Below are 18,677 nucleotides of genomic sequence, written 5' to 3' on the forward strand. Positions count from 1 at the left end.
GATAGATAGATAGATAGATAGATAGATAGATAGATAGATAGATAGATAGATAGACGGACAGACAGTCAGAGAGAATGTATAAATATTACCATGCTTATTTACATCACATAAAACAGAATAAATGTAAATATGGGTATTAACACCTTTGCAACTTCATACTACATCTTATTTTTAAATGTTTGACTAGTATAAAATAATTTCCATTCTTTTAAATGTTCAATACATTGACTTACCATGGAAATGCTACATCAAAATAATTAGAACTTTAAACCAAACATATTAAAATTTATCTAGTGGCAAGCAGGTAACTTCTCTGTTTTCCTTTGAGGTGAGGAAGAGAGAAGGGAAGGAAAAAAGGAGTGAAAGATGAACAAGTACATTTGCATGCATTTCCCCATTTTAATTGATTATTCTTTTTTTCATGGGGGACAAAAGTCACATCAAACTGACCAAGTGTCACACACCACTGAAAGCCTTCAAACAGAATATTCGTTAGACATCAGTGAGCAGGCTCATGAAGTCTAGAAGAGAGAAAAGTAGTTACTGCCTCCCATTTCTCATTAGCTTTGACACAAACTGGTTGTTGTTTTATTTTGGTTTTCCTTATACATTTGAAGGAAAGGTCATGCTTAGTTACCTCCATCTCGGAACATGCACTGGTAAAATTGTTTTGAGAGAAAGCCTGTACCCTCTGTAACTATAAGCTATTAGAAAAATTCACTAAGAGATCCAACAACAGCCAGCATTAAATATCTGCGGTGGATAAATGAATTCACTGTTGTGGCCATTAGCATCATGACCCTTTGTGAGAGAAAGAAAAAGATACGCTTTTTAAAATTATCCACTTACAAGAACCTCCATAGAGAGCTAGAGAACGCAGCTGAAGGGAAAGTTCACTAAGTCCTTTGCAAATTACTAAACTCTTACAATTGCTAAGGAAACATTATGAAGTAAAGGGAAATTTATAAAGTAAAAATATCTATAAATATATCGTTTTAATTGAATGTTTTAGTTTCCTTGCCAAGCTCTACGTGGGTTTCTTTGACTTTCTCAGCATACTGTAGAATTCACAGAATATCAGTTGTATCATGCTATCCTGTATGTTTAAGTGTTTTAAAAATATCAAAGTGGAGATACTTGACCATTGTATCTTAGGAGATATATCTCCCTTATAAAGAGATCAGTCTGAAGTAGGCACCTCCAGTTTTTTGTTAAAAGTTACTTAATGTTCAGAATATCATTATAATTACTTCAGGATTCTACCAGAGGGGGTGGGGTAGGGGTGGAGAGGTCTGGAGGCCCCTTAAAGCCTTGCTCCAGATGACTTAGAGCCTTTATACTCTTCTCTAGTCAACCTTCTGTAGCTCCTAATGTTTGATGATTTTAAAAACTGGAAGCTTCTGGAAGTGACTCTGGTCAAAGACAGCAGACCTTTGACCCCAGAGGGGCGCTGCTTACTGTCTGAGCATATGAACTGGAGCTTGCTCTGTAGTTGGAATAGAACAGAAGTATAAGGTTCAGCTGCCTATCTTCATGAACTCTTTTCTGCCTGACAGTCCACGAATTTTTTCCTTCTGTGCCTGGATGTGCCTCTAGCTCTAACTTCCCATGTCAAAATCAGGTGTTCTTGGCTGTCATTCAGTTCAAATGTCCTTTGAGGTACCTGCTGGCACACTATGTAGGCTACATCATCTTGTTCATAGGAACTAGAGGCAATTTGCTCTTTAATTCCATCTTTTTCTTACCTCGGTCGTCTCTCAATACCTATGTGAATACTGCTGCCATGCAGACTAGTTATATACCAGTATCCTCATGACAGACAGGATTTTACCACTGAGCACAATTTTATAGTATGGGCTAGTACAATTATTTTAAGCCTACATTACTTCATACTTCCATAGCAAATATTCAATTTAGTAGTTATATAATTTCCAATCCAGTCAAAACCTTTATATAATGCTCCCTATGGGATTATAAACTACTGCCTCTCCTTGTGATGTTACATAACATGCTGGTTTAGAGTAAAAATTCTCTGGTACAATGCTTGTGACCAGTGGCAACTTCCATGACACTCCAGGGTTATTGGTGAGAAGAGAAAGAAGAGAGGTCATGAAGATTAAATGGGAATATAAAGCAGATAAAACGCAATGTGCTTGGCACAGGGTGGGCACTAACAGGATGGGCTGTTAGAGCTGTTAAACTTGTTCACCATAGACAAAGCTCACTAACTATTTTTACATATGTTTTGCTTTACAGATATTTTCCTGAACTAGGAGTGGAGGCCCCGTTGGTCCCAGCACTTGGAAGGTAGAAGTGGATCTTTGTGAGTTCAAGGCCAGACTGGTTTACATAGTAACTTCCAGCACCACTGTAGGGTTGTGGGTCCCAAGTCTGCTCCACCACAGCTGCTTTGGGAGGCAGGACGTGGGAGTTGACAGACCTTACCCATGCCATAGCCCCAGAGCCTGGTGGGTGCTAGGAAGTAGGGAAGTCCCAGGAAGCTCTAGGGGCGGGAACGAGCAGTCTGAGGCACAGGACAGCCGAAGCTCGTTCAGGGGTCCTCAGATCTGGGCCTCCAGGTTCTCAGGCTCTTGCACATCCAGTCGCCACTGGAAGCCGTGGAAGAGCTGAGAACAGAGTGGGGGCCCCCGCTGGATCTAGCCTGGGCCAAGGGGGAAAAGAGGGGAGCTCCAGCTGTCTCGAGAGGAAAGTTCTTGGCTCGCTAGCTGGCAGTTTGGGGCTTGGTGGTGGCTATGGCTGAGAGCACAGAGAGGCCTTCTATGGAGATTAGATTGTGGCTCTATAGGCTAAGGCCTTCTCCATGGCTCGCCACTGTGGATACCGATGAAAAGTGGCAGTCCATGGATGTTTTTGTTTTTGCTTTTTGCTTTTTGCTTTTTGCTTTTTGTTTGCTTTTTGCTTTTTGCTTTTTGCTTTTTGTTTTTGTTTGGTTTTGGTTTTGGATATTTCATTTAATTACATTTCAAATGTTATCCCTTTTCCTGGTTCCCCCACACACACAACTCCCTATCCCATCCTCATCCCCCTGCTTCTATGAGGGTACCCCCACACTCTCACCTCCCCACCCTGGCATTCCCCTACACTGGGGCATCAAGCCTTCACAAGACCAAGGGCCTCTGCTCCATAAGAGGCTAGAGCCATGGGTTGATCCATGTGTACTCTTTGGTCGGTAGTTTAGTCCCTGGGAGCTCTGGGGAGTCTGGTTGGTTGATATTGCTGTTTTTTCTAAGGGGCTGCAAAACCCTTCAGCTCCTAGTCCTTTCTCTAACTCCTCCATTGGGGACCCAATGCTCAATCCAATGGTTAGTTGCAAGTATCAGCCTAAGACATTTATTGTTATGGCAGAAAGTGGCTGTGTAAAACCACACCCTACTTCTCAGGATGGGCCTGAGGTTAAATAACTTTTGCAGGGAGGAGTGTTTGGGAAGGAAAGTTATTGGCTAAACCCTCCAGGCCTTTATGTACCTCATTACATAAAGATCTGTCTTGAGCTTATGTGATCACAGGTCACACGTCCTCTACATGTGGAGGGGCTTGGGGTGTTGCCTTTACATAACTGATGGCCACAAATACATGGGGAAGCTGTGGCTAGTGACAGGGGCCTGGTGCCTTGGAGCAGGCAAAGCTCCTAACATCCCTTCAGGCTCTGCAGGTCTCAATCGGGGACCACACTATCTATCATGGACACCAACGGGGCTGTGTAGAAAGACCCGGTCTCAAAAAACAAACAAATGAACAAACAATCAAACAAGCAAACAAACAACCAAATACCTCAAAAATGTCTAAGAATAGTTTCCGTTTGATTTGCTCAATGGTGACTTCTTAGAGCCAAGTTGATTTCACCAAAGGTCATACTGATTTCTCATGTTGCAAAATTATGTCAATACACTAGTTTTGAAACAAATATAAATAAAGATGTTAGCATTTTTGCTATGTCGTTGAATAAAATATGGTGGTTTTGCTTCTCAGACTGGTAGCAAGTCTTTTATACTGTTCTGAATAATCACCCATGCAAGCCATTTTAGTTCTGATAAAGCAAAATTAAGATACAACTCTAGAAATGCAATTAGTGATATTGAAAAAACAAATAAATATTGGCTTCTTCTTGGTACCTAGGATATATTACTGTCTATAAGTCTCCCAGAAGCCCATTGAGACCAAGTGCAAATATGGCTGTGTTTTACTTATAATCATTTAAATATAAACTGATGGAAGCTGGAGCAATTACTTATCCAAACAAAAAATATAGGAAGAATGTTTGAAAATGATACAGATTATTTTATATTATTGATATCAATTGCTTGTATAGTAATTTTCAAATTGTTAAACTTTAAGATGATCAAGAATATGTATGGATGCCCATGAGTTCATTTCTGTGGGCTGGCTACTGCTGGGCTTGCAGCTTACCCCCAAGAGTAGTTTGTTTCCCTCCTGATACACTCATGGAGAAACTAAATTTTTATTTGCAAGTTGTTATCAACTGGAGATAGCTTTTGGTTTAAGGATGAATGCATGTGTTCACATCACCTTTCAACTCTAGGGCTCCATCTGACAATGACCCATGCAGGTCTTGCATATCCTTCCTCATTCTCTGTGAGTTCAAATGTGCTTGGATCCTGTCGATTTAAAAGGCCTTGCTTCCATGATGATCTCCACCACCTTTCGCTCTCAACAGTTTTTCCTTCCCCTCTTCTGCAGGGTTCCCTGAGCCTTGAGAGGAGGGGTTTGATGGAGACACATCATTTGGCCTGAGCATTCCAAGATCTCTCATTCTCTGAATATCATCTGGCTGTGGGTCTCTGAATTTGTTCCTATCTGCTGTAGGGGAAAGCTTCTCTGATGATAGCTTAGCAAGGCACTGAACTATGAGTAAGGAAAAAATGTCACAAAGACTCATTTTATTGCTATACTCTTTTAGTAGAACACTAGAATTTGGATCTATCTATCTATCTATCTATCTATCTATCTATCTATCTATCTATCACCTATCTATCTATCACCTATCTAATACCTATCTATCTATCTATCTATCTATCTATCTATCTATCTATCTATCTACCTACCTACCTACCTATCTAGTTAGTTTTTTATCTAGTCTTAGGTTCTTGATCACCTAAGCAGGGTTGCGTATGAATTCCATCTCAATAGAGAGAGAGGGCCTTCATTCAAATCAGATATTTGTTGGTTGCTCCCACAAGATTTGTGCCACCATTGTACTAGTGTAATTTGCAGGCATCACACCATTGGCGATCACAGAATTTATAGCTGGGCCTCCTTTACATTTCTCCCTTGGCAAGGAACAGAGTACCTGTCTGTACCAAGGTCACTAGCATATAGATATGAAGGCTCTATGTAGATACTAGCTCAACTTCACCATGTTCAATGAGCTATGTAGGTATTGTCTTCATCAACTGAGTCTTTGCTTTTAGTTTTGTTGAGAGCCACCAACAGCTTTGGCAAAAGTCTGGTTGTTTGGGATGGGAATCTCAATTAGATGTAACCTTTTTCTAGTATTGGAAGCTTCATTTGGTGACAAGAAATGACAAGTTGGGACTCTATCTCCCCCATCTTATAGACAGTTTCATTCAAATTGCCTTCCTATCTATCTATCTATCTATCTATCCATCTATCCATCTATCTTCTACTATATTAGGTTTCCACACTAACCTTCAAAGACTCTTGATTTTTAGCTGCCTCATTTTATATTCCCCTCTTTAGCCCTCTATTCACAAGCCCCCAACTTGATCCTCTTGTCCCAGCCACCCTCACCCATCCATAACTGTCAACTCTATTTTCCTTTTCTAAGGAGATATATCTGTCTCCTCACCCACCTCTCCTACTCTATACATAACCTCATGGTTTTACAAACTAAACAGCATGATCATCATTGAATTAACAGTTAATATCTACATATAAGTGAATACATAGTGTATTTATCTTTCTGAGGCTGGGTACCTATCTATCTATGATTTTAGTAGTTTTATTCATTTACCTACAAATGTTATGATTTCTCTTTTTTTAATGACTGATTAATGTTCTATTGTATATATGTGCCAGGTGTTCTTTATCCAGTTATCTCTTGAAGGACATCTAGCTTCTTTCCAATTTATGGGTATTATAAATAGAAAATCAAATAACATGGTTGCACAGAAGACTCTAAAGTAGGATGAACTATCCCTTGGGTATATGCCCAAGAGTGGTGTAGCTAGATCTCAAGGTAAACTGTCTTCGGGAGAAAGCCTCACACTAATTTCCATAGTGGCTATATGAATTTTTACTTCCACCAGCAATGAATGAATGCTCCTGTCCCTGCACATGCTTGCCAGCAGGAGCTGCCATTTGTTTTATTGATCTTAGCCATTCTGACTGGTATAACATGAAATCTCAAAGTAGTTTTGATTTTTATTTTTCTAATGACTAAATATATTTAAATATTATTTTGAATCTTTGTTATCTACTTGAATTTTCTCTTTTGAGAACTCTCTGTTTATATCTGTACCATGTTTTTAATTGGGTTGTTTTCTTGACATCTACCTTTGGAGTTCTTTGTACACATATTGAATATTAGCCCTTGTTGTGTCCCTAATTTTCGTGAATTTGCTTTGAGTTTCTCTCCATTTATATTGGTGTTGGTTATGGACTTTCTGCTTTTATTATGTTTAGATATATCCCAGGTATTCATAATCTCTGCAGGATTTCTATTACAAATTGTTGTTGAATTCTGTCAAAGACCTTTTCTACATGTAATGAGATATTCTTGTGGTTTTGTCTTTCAGTTTGTTTAAGTAGTTGATTACATTGATGGATTTCCTTATATTAAACCATCCCTGCATCCCTGGGATGAATCCTACTTGGTTATGATGAATCATCTTTTTGATGTGTTCTTGGATTTTGTTTATAAGTATTTTACTGAGAATTTTTGCACCTATGTTCACAAGGTGTATTAGGTTTTCTATTGCTCTGAAAAGAAACTCTGACTATAGCAACTTTTATAAAGGCACACTTTAATTGGGGCTGGCTTAGAGTTCCAGAGGTTAAGTCCATTATTGTCATGGTGAGAAACATTGCAGTGTGCAAGCAGACATGATGCTGGAGAAGGAGCTGAGCGTTCTACATCCAGATTGGCAGGCAGCAGGAAGAGACAACCACACTACACCTGGCTTGAGCATCTGGGACCTCAAAGCTCACCCCCTATGACACACTTCCTCCAGCAAGGCCACCTCTAACTATAGCCCCTTTCTGGTAACCAAGCATTCAAACACATGAAATAATTTGGCCAATCCTATTCAAAACACCACAAAAGGGATATTGGCTTGTAATTCTTTCCTTGTTGGATTTTTATGTGGTTTGGGTATCAGGGTAACTGCTAACTCATAGAATAAACTGGGAAGTATTCTTTCTGCTTCTATTTTGTGGAATAATTTGAGAAATATTGACATTAACTATTCCTTAAAAGTTTGGTGGAATTCTGCCATAAAACCATTTGAACCTGGGCTTTTTTTGGTTGGGAGATTTTCATGACTGCTTCTCTTTTCCACAGGAATTATATGTATGTTTAAGTTGTTTATCTAATCTTGATTAACCTTGGTAAGTATATCAAGAATATTATCTATTTTTTTATTTAGATATTCCAATTTGGTAGAACCTAAGGTTTTTTTGTTTTTGTATTTGTTTGTTTGTTTTTTTAGATATTTTCTTTATTTACATTTGAAATGCTATCCCAAAAGTTCCCTATACTCTCCCCCCACCCCTGCTCCCCTACCCACCCACTCCCACTTCTTGGCCCTAGCCTTCCCCTGTTCTGGGTCATATAAAGTTTGTAAGACCAAGGGGCCTCTCTTCCCAATGATGGCCGACTAAGCCATCTTCTGCTACCTATGCAGCTAGAGCCACGAGTTCTGGGGGTACTGGTTAGTTCATATTGTTAGAACCTAAGTTTTTAAAGTAATTCCTTATGATTTTCTTGGCATCTGTTGTTATATCCTCTTTTTCATCTTTAATTTTATTAATTTGGATCATTTCTCTGTGCCTTTTAGTTAATTTGTATAAAAGTTACTCAGTCTCATTGATTTTATCAAAGAACCAACTCTTTGTTTCGTTGATTCTTTGTATTGTTTTTTGTTTGTTTGTTTGTTTTTGTTTTGCTTCTACTTTATTGATTTCAGCCCTGAGTTTGAAGATATTATTTTATGTAGGTACTTAGTGCTATGAACTTGCCTCTTAGAAATACCTTCATGTATTTCCATAGTTTTAGGTATGTTGTATATTCATCTTCATTCAATTCGAGAAAAGTATTTGAATTCTTAGTATCTGCCTTGACCCATTTTTCATTCAGTTGTGAGTTTTCAGTTCCCATTAGCTTGTAAGTTTTCTGTTGTTTCTCTTGTTGCTGGTATCCTGATTTAAACCATGGAGGTTTCAAGATGAAGAAAGGGAGGAAATAGAAGTGGCATCAGGTGGCCCTGTTGCAGATGCGGGGTTAGACTTGGGGTTTGGATTTGGACGAAAGGAAAGAGAGACCAAGATCTACAGTTAGCCTACCTGCTTTCCTGGCAGAAGTGCTATTTTAGCTCTGTAAAATAAAATGTTTTTCCTCGTCGATATTTCTGGTTGATATTGAATGTGACAACTGAAAATGAATCTCATTACTACCACCTGTCCTGTGAACCTTTGAAAATGTGCCAAGTTAATTTCAGAATTGAGAATTTATCTTTTTATAAGTTTACTGTAGGCAAAATGCATGGCCCAATCAAAACATAGTGTTTACGCAATTTTCTCTAGGTAAATTGATCTCTCTCAGAGTTATGAGAATTGTTTCAAGTACACACAAAGAGAGTGAACTCATATACTGAGACCCAAGAAGTGAGAAACTTATACTGTGTCAGGGGTGACTAAAAATTGTGCATAAACACATGCCTTGATTACTTGATTGATTATGTACATATGATGACTATTTGAAAGTATACTGAAGGATTTTTATTAAAACAAAAATTATTTTAAGAAAAAACTAAGTCCAAAATTGGTAAGCTCCCTTGCTAGTTGAAAACACGTAAGACAATAAATTGTCATGAGGCATGGTTGTGGGAGCATTGAGGAAGGAAATAATGCCATCTTCCTTAACATTGATGACTATCTTCCATACTGAAAGCCAAATGACAGAGGAAAAATAGCTTCCAAGATATATGAGTCAATCCCAGACTCATTCCTGAAACACTTGGTTGAGTGATGTGCACTGAAACAGGTGTACAGAGCTCAAGAGTGTGTAGAGGCCCAGTGCCTGCTCTCATATATTCTCGTGGGGAAAACACCATACACACAAGGGATGGGTGCACAGCATAGCTAACCTCATGCAAGAGCACAAATAGGTCTCACTGAGTGTTAGCACTCTTCTCTGATATTTTACAACACACTTGGGACAAATTTCTTTTGCCAAATATACATCATTAGAAGAAACTTCTCTTGTAATATCAATTGAAGAGGAAGACATTTGGAGCCTGTAACACATGAACTTGACATCAGATCTGTTAAGTGTAATGGAGGAAATGAAGAGTTGTGATTTCAGACTACAGAAATGGAAACCAGCATCTATGCACTATGACTAATAGTATTAGTTTTGAAGTACAACTTAGATTTTAGGAGAATGTGAATATACATCTATGTTCACATTTGCAGTGCATCCTTAGAAAAGAAAAACACTCTTTGTATCGAGTACCTGGCAGAGAAGCCTTGGTAGAAGGTTTGCTGCCTAAATCAACTTCCTTAGCCTCCTTCTACTGACTCATTCCTGCTGAATCAATATGCTTTATTAAACAACATTGTCAAAATGCCTACTCAATGGAGTCTTCTGAGGCTTCTGAAAAAAAGTTTAAAGTCCATGTTACAATCTAATTAGGAGTGCTATACTTACAATACTACAATATATAGAGATACAAGTTATCTTTTACACAATATTTTACATATATATTTGCATACATATATTAAACATAATATATGTAGTTAATAAAAGTTTATATTAATTACATAAATTTAGATAATTTCAAAAATTATCTACACTCTAAATTAAGAAAGATATATACTAAGTAAATTTTATATATTTCTATTTACTCTTCTCTTCAACATCAAAATGTAACACAGTTTTTGGTGCTTTGTGGGTATTTGATTTAGTGTTTAAAACAAATCTTTTTTTTTAAACAAAATGTATGGCTATGAATGACAAAAACAAATCACTAATAAACTTCTTTTTATATTCTTGAAAGCTTAAAACATTTAGGAAAATGGATATAAGCTTTAGAAATTAATATATGACTTTTCAAAACTAAAAATCTCTGTGACATCATAGAGTTGACAAACATTTCATAACAAAATAACATATTATCTTATTTACAAAGAAGAAATGAAACTCACACTGTTGAATAAATGGACCAAAGATTCATGAAACCAATGGACCATTGCATATATTATTAAAACAAAATAAAAAACAAAAAGGCAAACAAAACCAAAACCTTTCTTAATCTCTCCTACTCTTCTGGGGAGGCTAAGATATAAAAATTCCAGACGGGGGGGGGGGAGGCTTTATCCTGTAATGGTTCAGTAGGTTCTTTTTTGTTAAGTCTAGAAACATCAGAAACAGGAACAAGAAAATCCATTGGAATCTATACTTTATAACCCCAATGGCTACAGCATCCTGCCCTTGGACCAAGGGCGTGGACCAGCTTCCCCTGTGCAATCTCTTTGTTTGCTGTTTTCAGATATTAAAGAAGGAAATGAACCACTGATGATTTAGCTTGTCTCCACAGGGAGCTGTGACACTTCCCTGCACACAGTGTCTTAGGAGATCATACTTAATCCTAGGCAGACAATGCTGACCGTGTCATGCTGAAGAGCAGGAACCTGTGGATAGGATTAAGGGATGGCCTAGGCAGCTCCATGAAGATTTCTCTCCACTTACCATCAGCATTATGTTAAAAAAAAAAAAGTGATGGAAAAGAAAGGTGACCAGTGGAACCTGGAGGGACACTGCACAGTGAGCTCTGAGAGAACTGTCTTGAGACACGTTTCCCCAGCATAGAAGACATACGTGAACCTTGAATCACTGGAACAGGTGTACTTTCCCAAGTAGTAGATGACATATTTACTAAAGAAGAATCAATTCAACTTAATGGTTACCAGGGCCAGGAAGCTATGTGAACATTGTCACTACTGCCAATCTTACAAGAGTGATATCCCCATAGAGCCCAGATGGCATATTTGAATTTGAAGCTGACTATGCCAAGAGGTGTGTGTGTGAGCTGCACTCATAGATCTGTGAGCAGGACCATGGAATAACTGCTATGATCCAAGAGTGTGAAGAGAGATTGACATGAGGAATTTAGAACTCTCTAAAGCACCTGAGGGAATCAAAAGAATCGAAGTACACATCCAGTGTAATAATCATTTTCCTTCCTTTTGGTCTCTTCTAGTTCCTACCTAAAATAACTGGAAGAAATCCAATCTGCTTAAAATGCACAACATACAGTGTTAAGGGCATCAGAAACAAGTTTTAAGTGAAGATGCTTGCCTGCAAGATTAAGACAAAATTTGCAACAAGCGCTAGAACAGTACAATAAATAATAAATAAAGTCAATTAAAACCAGGTGGAAACTATATCTGCTTCAGGAGCAAACCTACATGTAATATTGTATCCGTTGTCTTTTGTGTGGTTCTGATACTGTGGATGGCAGCTTCTGGTTTTAGAAGTGTGTGACCAGTGTTTGTTCATTCAGTGCCAGATGGGTGTTCAGTACCAGTGGTGGGTATTGAGCCAGAATAATAATAAAAAAAAAAGCTTTGCTGCAACTCGATCATCTTCACCTGAATCTCTGCTTTTCTCTGGGAAGCAGTGTAAACTTCCACACCAGCAAACCCAGCAGAGGGCAGAAAGTCTGCTGATGTGAACTGTCTGGGTTCCTCCCTATGGGCTATAAGCACTTTGGGATTTCTCATATTAATGATGATAGCTCACTTAGAAATTTTGAGTATATTAAGTTACATAAAAATGAACTTAAAGAAGTTCTTGACGATTCATGTAGAGGAAAGATTAATTCAGATCCAGAAGGTTTAATCTGAGAAATTTCATTCAACTGTGCTTTCAAGAAAGTTTGTGTATGTGACTTTGCCATGTCAAAGCTGTAAGAGAATCTGCTGCAGGCCTGTCTCTGGGGAGTGTAGATGTCAGTCTCTGTGTTCAGTGGTGGGAACCTTAGAGTAAAGAGGTATGTTACAGTTTGACTAAAGTAAAGATTATTGTTAATTTATTGTATGTGTGACAGATACTAGCTTTCAGTTTTAACACAGAAATGATATACAACCATGACTTGAGAAAATACTTAAAATGTAGTTAAACCTTTAATGATTAAAAATGATTTTCAAATTCAGTGTTTATTTGTAACATTTTAGTGAAATGATTCATGCTAGAAATATTCAAAAACTATGATAATGGAAGTACTCACTTTAGCTTGATGTTTTTAGAGATACAAAAGTTCTATCTTGGCCACCAGAGGGCGCTGTACGTCACTACCTTGTAAAGAACAGCTGCACTGTTGTAAACAAAATAAACAGAAATTAAATTTACAAAAATAAAAATGTATATAGGTGTATGAATAATTAGCAATTTTTGAACATGTTCCCCTAGTAGACTTTAAAAGCACGGTATGTGTGTTCATCATATTTATGCCAAGGTGTGTGTAGATCAAAAGACATCTAGTGGGATTCAGTTCCTTTCTACTATATGGGTCCTGGGGACTGAACTTTGGACCACTGGGCTCGGTGTCACATGTCTATATCCACTGATCTATCTCACTAACTTCTCAGTTACATTATTAATATTCTACCCAACAACAGCAGAACAGACATTCATTACAAGACACAGAATGCCCAGAGGAAGATGGACTATATTCTAAACTATTAAACATGCCTTCAAAGATTGTAAAGCATTTTAAGACATACAAACTGTTTTACCTGATAACAAAAACGTTGACAAGAACCTGGAAAAGTGAAGTATTTGGTGAAAAATGAAAAAAAAAATCGATGTTAAATTATGTGGATTTTTGATAAATCAAAAAATAGAATTTTAAAGTAACAGATGCCTTACTCAGAAAATAAATCAGGCCTCAGATCATTAAATCTGGCTTCCCTTTTAAGAAAGAAGATCGTGTAAATAAATGAATAAGTAAACTAAAGTGAGTACAGAAAATAACATGAAAGGAAAGACAAAATGTACAGCACAGAAACCGGGCAAGGTGAAGACAGGGCCAGACAGAGATTGGGCCTGGTGGTGGAGACACACACCTTTAATCCCAGCACTCACTAGGCAAAGGCAGTCAGATCCCTGTGAGTTTGAAGCCATCCTGGTCCACAGAGCTAGTTTCAGGACAACCAGCACTACACAGAGAAACCTTTTCTTCAAAACCAAAAATAAACGAGAGAGAGAGAGAGAGAGAGAGAGAGAGAGAGAGAGAGAGAGAGAGAGAGAGAGAGAGAGAGAGAGAGAGAGAGAGAGAGAGAGAGAGAGAGATCTGAGACAGAAGGTCATTATTAGGTGAAATCATCTTATGGTTATTAAAAACGATGGACAGAGGCAGAAAAACCATGACATCACCACAGATCCCAGAGGGCTGCTGTCTATCACAGTGCTTGTAACCTCTGAATGGACAAAAGAACACTTGTATGGTCTCTGATGTTTCCTATATGATGGTGACAGGGCTTTTTGTCTGATCCTTTTGCTTTGTTTGTTTGTCTGATTGGACTTCTGTGCTATTGAGACAGGATCTTACATTGTATCCCAGGATGATCTGATACTGTGTCCTCCAAGCTGTCCTAGAACTTGTAACAATTCTCCTGCCTTAGCCTTCTAGCCTGCAGTTAGCCTGGCTTCCAGGTGTGATAACCACACCTAGCTTTCCCCACCCAGACTTCATCCACAAAATTTGAGAATTTCTCTCTGGGGCCTTCAGTGCATCTTTTACTTACCCAACAGTGTTCAGATACTATATATGCGTCCCCCCTTGTCCCTACTGCAGACAAAGCCTCTGCAGACACGTGCTAGGAAGGTGCGGGAAAATATAAATATCAAGCACGTTAAAGGAGTGATGACTAGCTTCAGGCAAAATAGATCGGATGCTAACAGAGTCAGTAAATTCACTCGATAAATTATTGGGAGCTTGATAGTTTTTCAAAGGAAAAAAATAACCGAAGATGGAAGAAGAATGTTTTCCCCATTATCAAGAATGAACATATTTTAATTACATTCCAACCACCTGAAATTCCTCTTTGAAATATCTCTGTATTGGGACCAACTTTTATTCTTACTGTTTTTATTATGTTTTTACCTCAAAGAAAAATGTGTACTTTTTAAAAAATCTTTTCCTGAAAAGATAAAGCATTCTGTAAGTTCTGAATCACAATAAGAATCAACGTCTGGAGACTTATGACAAGATAAAACCTTGGTTTTTTTTCTAAGATATTTTTCTCCTATTTTTATATCTCTATTTACATAATTTGCGTCATTCTCATTTTTAAATGATTTATTCTAAATAGAATTCTATATATATATTAAGTTTCTGGCAAGCGCTGTGCTAGTCTAAAAAAGAAAAGCTGATATCCCACATATGTATCCCCTTCATAATCCCTAAAAGCTGTGAATGTTACCTTACATATCGAAAAGTGAACATCCATCTTATCTTCAATCTGAGTCACTATAGATGTGAGCTCTTCAGACTAAGATGTCATTCTGGATTGTTCTAGGATCTGGCTGTCATTACAGTATCTTCAGGAGAGAGAGGCAAAGGACGGCTTTGCATGTAAGCACATGTGTGCACACATGCAGATACACTGCTTACTTATAAGTCTTTATACATAAACAAATACATAGATGTACACACAAGTATGCACACATGCCTACAACCAAAGCTTTGTATATAGATAAACACATGTAAGTACACACATGATCACCAATGCAGAAGAAAGTAAATTAGAGTCAGAAGAGATTGGATAACATGAAGCAAAAAGAAACATGAATATTCTGGTATTCAGAATTATGGGCCAAATTTATGGGAGTTTGTTATAATAACTCACAAAAATTATTTTAGTTGTTTGATGTCTTTAATTTAAATTTTAAAAATATATCCAGGAGGAAGCCTTGGTAGCTAATATATTCATGTCCTGTCATTTAGAGGAAGAGCTGAACTAGTAATTCAATCCACTAAGATTTGTTTTAGATTGACATTTTTAGTAAGTCACATGAAGGCTGAAAGCAAATCAATACAAATTATATGATTCCAGTTTGAAATCCTGAAGTACTTCCAGCTCAACTGCATGTTGATCAACAACCAGTAAAGTCAGTTTTCACGGAGGTTCTCAAATGGGTGAGCAGCATGTATGAGTCTTACTAGTTTCAATTATATACAATTTCGCTTAGCTTCTTGTATAAATCCACTGATTAAAATGTTTGATTGGAGAGAATGTTTCAGTAATCCAACTAAACTAAAATTTTATTTATCTATACTTTCTAATTTATAGTCATTCTGAAATTAATGTTTGCACTGGCTTTCACTGTAATGAACACCAAGAATTTGTCAAGCTTGCACAAGAACCTGTCTGAACATCTTTCACCAGCCATTCATAGACCTCATCTCTAATCCAAAGCGAGTTTGAATAGTTCCGTATTTGCATCTTATAAATGAGGTAAATGAGAACTTGAAAGACAAGGTAAATGTTCTGAATGGAACGAAGTTACTGACGAAGAACTTTAAAGTCCTTTGACCTCTTAGCCTCTCTAACCTTCACACTAATCATCCTTCCAGTGAATTCTGATACCTACTGGCTCAGGTGGTTTTAATATTGCTTTTGTTTTGTTTTGTTTCAGGGACACGGTTGAGGGAATGGATGAGGAAGGCTAGGAGAGGATCTGGGAAGGCTGCGTGTAGGCTTAGATTATTTTTCACAACCTACTTTATTTGGGGTTCTTAAACAATTCTACATCCCTCTAACCCACCAATCAGAGGTAGGGCAAAAACAAGGTTGATGAGTAAAGGGTGGTAGGGACCGATTTAGAAGTAGTTCCTTGGAACTATGCTACTCTTCGTTGTCAGGATGCCAGCAGTTCCGTTCAATAGTGAACACCAAATACCAATCAGTAGTGGCAGCAGCCTGATTCAGCAGAAACAGCAAGGTTCTGCTGAATCTGGATGAGTCAGTGAAAGCTGTCAGAATCAGCCAGAGTACCGTGAGATATACGTGCATATGCTTTCCATGAAGTGAAGACCAGTGAAGACCAACAAAGACCGTCAAAGACCAAGGAAGCATTGTACAGCATAGCAATGCAATATCATCCTCTCACTGTTTGTGGGGTTCCGTTTATATTCTTTCTAAACATCACACACCTTCTCAAGTGCCTGACTTCAGCAAAATACCACATGCCTGCTCACAAGACAGCTTCCAGAAAAACATCATGTGACACAACTGAATTGATAAAGAAACCAGAAATTTCCACTTCACTGGGAGAAGAGGAAAGTAGGATCAAAATATATTGTATGAAAAAAATTAATAAAATAAAACAAATAACTTGCAAAGGAGTGGGATTTGAATCTGTCTTTGGCCTTTTCTCCTTCTCTGTTCTGAAATACAATACAGGGCTCAGGGAGACTTGGAGATCCCTTGCCAATGTGATCCAATCACAACATGCAACTGATCAGGATAAACGGGGAATGAAAGAGAGAAAGGGCCTGGAGAAGGGGTGGAGGCAGGCAGACAGGAGCAGAGCCAGAGGGCAGAGAAAGAGAAGAGGGGCAGAGAAGGACAGAAAAAAAGGAAAGAAAGGGCAAGAGAGAAACGGCCAGGAACACTTGGGAACAGAGAAAGAGAACTGGGGTAGGAAACAGTCCTTGTATATCCTGCCCACACCTGGCAGTGGCAGGTGATGGCGGCAGATGATGATGTAAGCCATTGCTAGGTCCCTGGGAAGAGCCTAGTGGAACGTTGTGTAAGTCAACACTCTGCCTTGTATCCTATCTCTTCTCCCTTCTCTGCTTTTGCCTTCAAAGTGTCTTTGAGTTGTCCTGTGATATGTTATTCTCCACCGGTGATATGAGCCAACTCAAGTCAGATTAATGTATATAAAGGCAGATTTATTACAAATCCACTTTCAGGCTGGCTCACTGGTTCCAAGAAATAAGGCCAGAGAAGCAGAGAAGTCACCATGGGAGAGAGACAAAGACAGGGGAAAAGATGCACAGAAAGAGATAAAGTGTGAATGAAGAGAGAGAGAGAGAGAGAGAGAGAGAGAGAGAGAGAGAGAGAGAGAACAAAATGTCTCTATTATATAGGGAAAAGTTTCTGGAGGAGGGGAAGCCAAGCTCCTGAGTTGAAGAGTTCAGGGTTGTGGGCAGGGTGTTCCAGGTAAGGACTAAAGGATGCTGGGAAAACCTGGAGCCCAGGTCTACTTTGGTACATTAAATATGCACTTCAGCTATTTCTCCATATCTGAAACCCAACATCCAGTATGTATAATCAGCAATGTATCTAATCACAAAAGAAGTAGAATGAAGTTACATTTCTTAGAGTAAATACTACATGTTCTTACTTTATCATATCTGCTCTATTGTGCCTCAGATTATTTCATTCTAAAACTCTGCCAATTTTACTTAGGAAATTATGTTTCTCTTTTCTTTTCTTTTATTATCAGAAAATGTTCATTTTCTAGGTGTCCAACTTAAAGTATCTCCATGTCATTCAAAACTCTTTCTCATATCACCAATATCCTTATACAATATGCAGACACAACTGCTTAAAAAAGTCAGTCATCACTCCTATCTAAAATGACAGTCTAACTGTTAAGTTGGTTTCAAAGACCTATTAAAAAAATCTAATAGACGAAGGGAGCCATCTTTGCTCAGGCTCCTGTCATAGCCGGGGAGAGGGCAGACTGCAGAAGGGACACAGCTTCTGGGACCCCGTTTCTGGCTCCAGACATCCGGGCACAATCCCCACCAGAGAAGACTTATCCGCCCAGGAGCTCTCTCACTGCCTGACCTGGTAAGGGAACCATCTTTGCTCTGGTTCACCCGGTCTGCCCTGGTGAGAGTGTGGACTACAGAAGCTACATAGCTTTGGAACAGATAGAAGCAATCTAGCTTCTGGGACAGACCCTGTTTCAGGGTCGAGACATCTGGTCACCTTCCTCTCCAGAGGAAAAATGGCCAACCGGGAGGACTCTGTCTGCCAGAGCAGGTGAGAGAGACATACTGTGTCCAGGGTCCTTCGGAGTCTAGCCTGTGCAGGTGAGTGTGCAAACTGCAGAGGTGACACATCTTCTAGGACAGGCCCCGTTTTGGGCCTACATCTTCAGCCAGGAGGCAGATCTGAATGCCAGGCTTCTGTGCACCTTCCCTGCAAGAGGAGAGCTTGCCTGCAGAGAGTACTCTAACCACTGAGACTTAGGAGAGAGCTGAATTCCCAGGACTGCTGAGACATATGCTAACAGAATCACAGGAGGAACAAGCTCCAACCAGACACAACTATAACAACTAACTCCAGAGATTACCAAAGGGAGAAATTCAAATGTAGGAATCTTACTAACAGAAACCAAGACCATTCATCATCATCAGAACCCAGCTCTCCCA

The sequence above is a fragment of the Mus pahari genome, chromosome 17 (genome assembly GCF_900095145.1).
Source record: "Mus pahari chromosome 17, PAHARI_EIJ_v1.1, whole genome shotgun sequence".
NCBI classification, from domain to species: domain Eukaryota; kingdom Metazoa; phylum Chordata; class Mammalia; order Rodentia; family Muridae; genus Mus; species Mus pahari.